An 8,902-nucleotide genomic window follows, 5' to 3' on the forward strand; every position below is an offset into this window, starting at 1 on the left:
GAAAATGTGCTATGCATACACAATTGTGTGTTATTCAGCCCTTAAAGAAATGACATCATGAAATTTCCAGGCACATGGATGAATCTAGAAAAAAAATCATCCTGAGAGACCAGACAAATATTGGTTTATATGTAGTTGTGGGATATTAAGGCAATGATAGCCAAGCTACAATTTATAGAATCACAGAAGACAGACATGGAGTGACTAGAGAAACTGAGCAGTGGTTCTTAAACTGTGGTAACCACTTTGGAGATCAAATTATGTTTTCACTGGGACTGCATATCAAATATCCTAAATATCAGATATTTGCATTACCATTCATGACAGTAGCAAAATTACATTTATGAAGTAGCAATGAAAATAATTTTATAGTTGGGGTCACCACAGCATGAAGAACTGTATTATAGGGTTGCAGAATTAGAAAGTTTGAGAACCACTGGACTAGGGAGTAAAGATAGATCTCGGTAGATGGGGTTGTTGGGAGTATCATGCAGGGAGGGGGAGGAGAGAGAAGGTTTAGAGAAAAATATGGAGAGAGAGAGAGCTAAAATTAAGGGACATAGTATAGAAATCTAATACAGTAGAAACTTCCTATAATATTTACATATATGAAGGTGATCTAAATGGAATTGCCAAGTATTAGGAGAGACAGAGTCCCAGGTGCCTACCTCTTGTCACCAAACAAGGCTTCAAGTGGCAGGATTGGGTTACATATCCTGAGTTGTAAACCAAAGGGGTCTCATGGGAATCTCCAAACAACCCAGGCTGTTGCCAAGACAATGGGTTGCTCTCGACAAAGGAACAGCAAGGTTCCTCTGCTGAAAATAGCCCAGAAACCTAAGGTAAAACCATATACTAAGGCCCTTAAAAATGGTGATAAAATAACTCCTAATGACATTATGCTATATGCATAGCTTAGTACCTTGATCAGCCATCATCAGAGGAACATCCTCCTGCAGCAGAATGGAGCACATACAGACAGGCATTATGTAGAGACTGAGAGACCTTGGGACACTCAGGCCTAAATGAGATGTCTACATTAAATCCCTCCCTTCAGACCTTAGAGAACCTGGTGAAAGTGGAGAAGGAAAGAAGGACAGCGGGGATGGAGAGCATCAAGAACACAGGGCCCTCTAAATTAACATGAGCAAAGCTCATATGAACTCAAAGAAACTGAAACAGTATGCACAGGGCTTTCAAGGGTCTGCAGCAGGTCCTCAGTGTTTGTATTGCAATGTCCAGTTTAGTGTTTTTATGGTTCTCCTAAGTGCATGAATGAGTCTCTGATTCTAGTGACTTCTCTTGGGGGCTCTTTTCCACCTATTGTGTTGCTTTGTCCAAATTTGACATGATGTTTTTTGTTAAATCTTATTATATTCTGTTTCATTATGTTTTGTTTTTACCTCTTACAAATATGTTCTTTTCTATTTAGAGACAGTATGGTTTTTGTTGAGTGGTGAAATGGGGAGAAACTGGGAGGAGTAGAGGGAGGGGAAATTATAATCAGGATATATTGTATGAGAAAAGAATCTATTTTCAATAAAAAGAAAAATGAAACAAGAGTTGAGAAGAATAAGTGAAATAATATATAAATAAATAAGCATATTTAAGTTACATTTTTAAAAATAATAACTTTAAAGAGGCAAGGTTAATGATGAAACTCAACAGTGACTTCCTTTGGAAACAATAAGACAATAAAATCAATAATTGGTAGATGCAAATGATCAAATAAATAATTTAAATATTTATTTTAGTATAAATTTATTATTTACATATAAATTCATATGTATGTATGAGCACGTGAGTGCAGGTTCCTGCAGAAGCCAGAATGTTGGATCCCTTGGAACTAGTCAGAGATGATTGTTAGCTGTCCAAGTGGATACTGGGACCTGAACTCAGTTTTTTAAAAAAATAAATATAGCAAGCACTTTTAACTTCTGATCCATCACTGTATCTTCCAGAGTTATAATTTAAATTTACTAGTCTGTAATCTTAAAAACAAATGAAGTGGAAAGTTGAGTCAAGCTTAAAGGGCCAGAAACAGTTATTATTAATACGTTTCCTTGTCCATGCATTTCAGACAAGATGTAAAGAGTTACAGAACCAGTCTTCCATATTTGGGTGTTAATATTATTTCATGTTACACATTAATCACACATTAATTTTAGTTTTCAGAATTTTGTAGAAAAAAATTAATAAGTTTTATTTTTATAATTTTTCTTAAAAGATCATCTCCCTATATATGAGTACGTATGTGTGTTTGACAACAACTAAATCTATAGAGACCATGAATTAAAGAGAGCAAGGGGGTGCACATGGGAGTGGATGAAAGGAAGAGAGAAGAAACTAAAAATTTTAAATAATAAAACAACTAAAATATTAAGCCAGGGACAAAAAATCATCTCTCAATTTAAATATATTTACTTTGTAAGAAATAAAATATTTTTCATTGGTGACTGTTGTTTGATTGTGAAAGGTCTACTTAAGAAATTGTGTCCATTGTATTTTCTAATAGGATGTGTTTATGTTTCATTAATTCTGGAAATTTTCTTGAACTTTTTAAAGATTTATTTGTCTTATTATTTTATGGGTATAAATGGTTTGCCTTCATGTATTATGTGAAATACATGTGTGAATGGTACCCATGGAAGAGGGCATTGGATCACTTGGGACTATAGTTACAGACTATTGTGAGTCACTGTATGGTTCTGCAAGCCTTGGTCCTTTGTGCTCTTAAATGCTGAGCAAACTCTCCAACCCTGGTACATTCTCATAAAATAGGACTTCTTTTTTGTTCTTTCTTTAGAGTGTCTCTGAATCTCTCATTTCTCAAATTTTAATTTTCTTGCAGTCTGTCTAGCAAATCTTTGGTAGGTCCTTGTTTTCGTATCAATTATTTTAGGGATTTCTTTTTTTTTTCTTGGAACACATGGAATTCCACTTGCTTTAATTTTTTTTTTTAGAAATTTTGTAGATATAATCATACTGGAGTTTCTGTTAACCCTTACTAAAAAAATGTTTGTTATGTCTGTCTAAAAAAAAGAATTCTATGAGTGCCAGGTATTCATGTTGTGCACACAGACTTATGAAGGGAGAACACTTAAACACATGAAATAACAAAATAAATAAAGCTAAAAAAATTAAGAGAACTTTGCAGAATTAATAAAACACAGACACATCACCACAGAAATTCACTGGTGATAAGCCCTAATGGCTCTGGACCTAATTCTGCCAATATTGCTGGAAAGCTAGGGACTATTCACTTAATGTCTCTGAGCCTCATTTTGTTCATATCTAGTAGACAGCACTCACTCTCAGCACCTCAGTTTAGTTGTGAGGCAAGACAATAAAGTAAAAAATGATCTATCAACCAGGATTAAATAACATTACATAATAGTTTTATGAAATATATTATTATGGCTTCCACTGTGTTAATTGCTCCTCTATTTTACTTTAGAAAAATAAGTGAGTAGTATTAGGGAAATGAATCTGCTTAGTATTCTTTAATCTCTTAAGAAATGAATGAGTATAGTGTTGGGCACTCTGAGCATCAGAGTTGCCCCAGGATACTTGAATTCAATTTAAAGGAGTTCTCTAAAGATCTGCATGTTTTCAAGTTCTGTGCCTTTGCTATTGAACTTTGATAAACATGATTACTATACTTTTATTGGTTTAATACATGTATTTTCCTAGCTGGTTAGACATTATTCTGTGCCATTAAAAACACATAACCCAGCTTATTTCAACAGCACTTAATGCTGTGGTATTGGAAAAAGAGTGAGCTATGGCTGGGAAATACATAGAGGACATCAGAGGATTCAAGGTAGAGAGAGGCTTAGAGTAAATTAAATCACGAACAAAATTACTGTGTCAATTCATCTTTCGTTGTGTATTAGATACAGTTGGTTTCTCAGTTTTATTAACTAGAAAATATTTAGACATTATCTAAAAGAATGTCCCAAATTTTTGTCATTTGTCATGTGTTATGAAATACGTTTAAAATCATAAGCACAGTGATGTATTGAATACACTGAGTGTGCTGACACTTGCTGGCATTCTTTCTTGTATGGGAAGGGACAAATTAGTTCTGTTTGTTTAGCCCTGAAGTGCATTAATTTCCATACAAAGTAGGTATCTATGTGGTGAATGCTCCTTATTTCAAGGCCATGGATTTTTATGCATTTAGAAGTTGGCACACACAGAATCACTGAATTAAACAGCTAATGCCTTTGATATAATCTGTTGCAATCATCTTAAAATCCTAACACACTTTAAGAAATAACTTGGAAGAGAAAGAATTCATCACATCACCATTTCTGCAGCAATAAATCAGTGCAATTTATAGACCAGCATCTATTCTATACTTTGTGAAATCTTGAAAGCAAAATAATGAAGACCAAGTAAAGTTTCTGTGAAAGTCCATTCACCATATCTCTTAAATATTCTGACACAAATTTTGCTAATTAGTCTTACTACCCTGACCCATTAGCTCTAGTATAGGCCATAAATTGTTATACATTATGTACTTATACCTAGATGTTACTAGATGATAATTGTTCATAATTGCAAGGATCTGTTTTAATTTGCCTATGGAGAAGTTCATCCTTGTAATGATAATAGCAGGTAGACTTGGTCAAATAAGGGTACATTACGAATGGCCACTGAGAGTTCTTGTTCTTGATTCTTTATTTACCAGATGGTCATCTTTACCCAGAGGCTATATATGAGGGCACAACTGAAGCTTAGAGGACAAACCTGGACACCTCAGAGTTGGACCTTTGGACTGGACTGGCCATCTCAGTGCCTCCCCGCACACCTCACCGAGGTTTCTCTGTGCTTTAAAATACCCAAGCTACAAGCATCGAGATGGCACTATGTTTTCTGGAAGATCTTGCTATACAGAGATCTGTTCTCATTCTCTCTCTCTCTCTCTCTCTCTCTCTCTCTCTCTCTCTCTCTCTCTCTCTCTCTCTCTCTCTCTCTCCTCCTTCCCTGCTTCCCTCCTCCTTCCTATGACCCCCACTTTTCCATCACCCTCCTCCTGTTTCTCCCTCACCCTTCCCCTCCCCTTGGTCTTTCTCTGTCTCTCTCCCCATCTTTTGCCCTCTCTCCTTTCTTAATTTTCCATCTATAAATCTGTATTAATCTTCCCTTTGAAGCACATCCTCTGTGGTCCATGAATTTTGTTCATCAAGTTTGCATGATAAGAACCTGAAAGCCATTGGCATAGGGTAGATTTTGTGCTCTTTGAGTTCTTTGGGATTCCAACTCCCCAAAAGCATACTTGCCAAGGACACCCTCAATATTTTCAGTATCAACTCATCTTATTGTCTCCTGTACCACTAGTTCTGTATGTGTCTCCTCCCCTTGAAATAACGCTAGTTATCATTCACATTAATACCTCTGTTACTCTGTGTTTCTTCAGGGTAACACATCAGCATTTTCAAGGCTTCACAGCACTCAGGGTCTAAAGGTACTCCTTGTTTTCTAAAGTCAGTTAAATTGCACTCAGGTCTCAGGAGCTTCAAGACAGTAAGTTGAACATTTTACTCATCTTACGCCATTAATTTTCTATCAAGATTGGTATACAAAGCTACAGACACTCAGAAATTGAACACTGAAGACCATCACTCTCTTCAAAAAAGGAAAATATCCCTGTGTCCATATACTCTATACTTGGGGATTTATTGTAGTATGATGCCAGTGTTGCTTAAAATTTTGCATTTGGTTTTTTTTGTATAACAAAACTAATTTTATTATAAATAAACCCACATAAAGTATACATTTACAGCATTGCCCCGTGATACATTCAGACACACAAATCACTTTGGATAGTAACTAGCCTCTCTGATTCTTCCACAAAGTTCTGGGAAAATAAATACAAGGTACTTAGACATATGATCCTGAAAAAAGTATTAGTGTTTCTACTTGTTACAAATGCATACATGGGAAAATACTCAACTTCCACTAAGATAATTAGAGAGCATACAGATATGTCTGGTATACAATCAAAAATAAGTAAGCCAGGAAAGACATATACACTATTGGAAATGATAACAATTTTGTTAGTGATTGTAGTAATGTCAATAATGTTACTGAATTGCTCTTTCTGGATATATCGCTCCATGGAGCATTAAAGAGAATATAGTTATTGTTTACCTCTATGCAACGGCATTGGAGATTAAGAAACTGATTCATGTCACTGTGGAGTAAAGTCACTCTTTGTAAATTAATTCTGTGAAATACTAAAGTTGAATTTGAGCATTGGAAATCTTATAAATTATTTCAGTGTGTCTCTGAGTTTTTTATCTTTTATTTCAACTTTTTTATTTGAATTAGAAACAGGGTTGTTTTACATGACAATCCCAGTTCCCTTCTCCCTCCTTTCCTCCCCTACCACCCCCACCAACTAAAACCCTATCTATCATATATCCTTTCTGCTCCCCCTGGATGGTGAGACTTCCATAGGGTATCATAAGAGTGTATTGTATCCTTTGGGATAGGGCCTAGGTGCAACCCAGTGTGTTTAGGCTCAGGGAGTATTCATCTATATGGAATGGGCTCCCAAAGTCCACACCTATGCTAGAGGGATAAGTACAGAATGTCTACAGGAGGCCCTGTAGAATTCCCAGGTTTCCTCACAGAAACCCATGGTCCTGGGGTCTGGATCAGGCCCCTGTTGGTATTCCAGCTATCAGTCTGGGGAGCAAGAGTTCCCCGATGTTCAGGTCAGCTATTTCTGTGGGTTTCACCAGCCTGGTCTAGACCCCTTTGCTCTTCACTCGCCCTTCTCTGCATCTGAGTTCCAGTTCTGTTCTGTGATAAGTTGTAGGTGTCTGGTTTTACTTCCACCAGCTGCTGGATGAAGGATATAGGATGGCATATAAGTTAGTCATCAATCTCATTATCAGGGGAGGGCATTTAAGGTAGCCTCTCCTCTGTTGCTTAGATTGTTAGCTGGTGTCATTTTTGTAGATCTCCAGACATTTCCCTAGTGCCTGATTTCTCTGTAAACCAAAAATGTCTCCCTCTATTATGGTGTCTCCATTCTTGTTATCATCTATTCTTCCCCTGACTCAACCTTTCTGCTCCCTCATGTCCTCTGCATCCCTCCTCTTCTCCCCTTCTAATTCTCCTAGCTGTATTCTTCAAAATTTGAAAATCTAAAGAAAATAGGCATATTTTTGAATATATTTCTCTTACAAAAGTAAATCAAGAACAGATAAGCAACTTAAATAGACCTATAAACCCTAATGAAATTGAAGCAATCATCAGAAGTCTCCCAACCAAAAAAAGCCCAGGTCCAGATGGCTTCAGTGCAGAATTCTAGGAGAAATTCAAGGAACAGCTAATACCAATTCTCCTCAAATTATTCCATATGATAGAAGCAGAAAGTTCATTGCCCAACTCTTTTTGTGAAGACACAATTACTTTGTTACCTAAGTCGCACAAAGACACAAGTAAGAAAGACCAATATCCCTCAAGAACATTGATACAAAAAATACTCAATGAAATACTGGCAAATCAATTACAAGAAAATATCAGAAAAATCATCCACCATGATCAAGTAGGCTTTATCCCAGGGATGCAAGGATAGTTCAACATACAAAAATCCATCAATATAATCCACCATATAAACAGACTGAAAAAAAAAAAAAAACACATGATCATCTCACTAGATGCCAAAAAAGACTTTGACAAAATCCAACACCACTTCATCAGGGATAACAGAAACATACCTTAACATAATAAAAGCAATGTACAGCAAGCTGACAGCCAGCATCAAATTAAATGGAGAGAAACTCAATTCAATTCCTCTAAAATCGGGGACAAGACAAGGCTGTTCACTCTCTCCATGCCTTTTCAATATTGTCCTTGAAGTTCTAGCTAGAGGATTAAGACAAACAAAGGAGATCAGGGTGATACAAATCAGAAAGAAGTCAAATTTTCACTATTTGCAGGTGATATGATAGTCTACATGAGTGACCTATAAAACTCTACCAAGGAATTCCTTAAGCTGATTAACGCCTTCAGCAAAGTGACAGGATACAAGATTAACTCAAAAAAAAAAAAAAAAATCTTCAGCCCTACTATATACAGGTGATACATTCGTGGAGAAAGAAATCAGAGAAACATCACACTTTACATTTGCCACAAACAACAAAAAATACCTTGGGGTAACACTAACCAAAAAAGTGAAAGACCTATATTAAAAGAATTTTGAGTATCTAAAGAAAGATATTAACGAAGATACTAGAAAATAGAAGGATCTCCCATGTTCTTGGATAGGTAGGATCAACATAGTAAAAATGGCAATCAGCAATCTTGGCAAAAGCAATCTACAGATTCAATGCAATCGCCATCAAAATCTCATCACAATCTTCACAGATCTTGAAAGAACAATTCTCAACTTTATATGGAAAAACGAATGACCCAAGATAGACAAAACAACCCTGTACAATAAAAGATCTTCCAGAGGCATCACCATCCCTAACTTCAAGCTCTATTATAGAGCTATAGTCCTGAAAACAGTTTGGTATTGGCACAAAAATTGTCAGGTAGACCAATGGGATAGAGTTGAAAACCCTGATATTAAGCCACACAACTATCAACACCTGATTTTTGACAAAGAAGCTAAATTTATACGATGGAATAAAGAAAGTGTCTTAAATAATGGTGCTGGAATAACTGCATGCTGGCATGTAGAAGACTGCAGATAGATCCATGTCTATCCCTATGCACACAACTTAAGTCCTAAGGAATCAAAGACCTCAACATAAATCCAGCCACACTGAACTTATTAGAAGACAAAGTGGGAAATACCCTTGAATTAATTGGTACAGGAGACTGCTTCCTGAATATTACACCAGTAGCACAGAACTGAGATCAACAACTGACAAAT

This window comes from Cricetulus griseus, chromosome 2 (assembly GCF_003668045.3).
Source record: "Cricetulus griseus strain 17A/GY chromosome 2, alternate assembly CriGri-PICRH-1.0, whole genome shotgun sequence".
Taxonomy (NCBI): domain Eukaryota; kingdom Metazoa; phylum Chordata; class Mammalia; order Rodentia; family Cricetidae; genus Cricetulus; species Cricetulus griseus.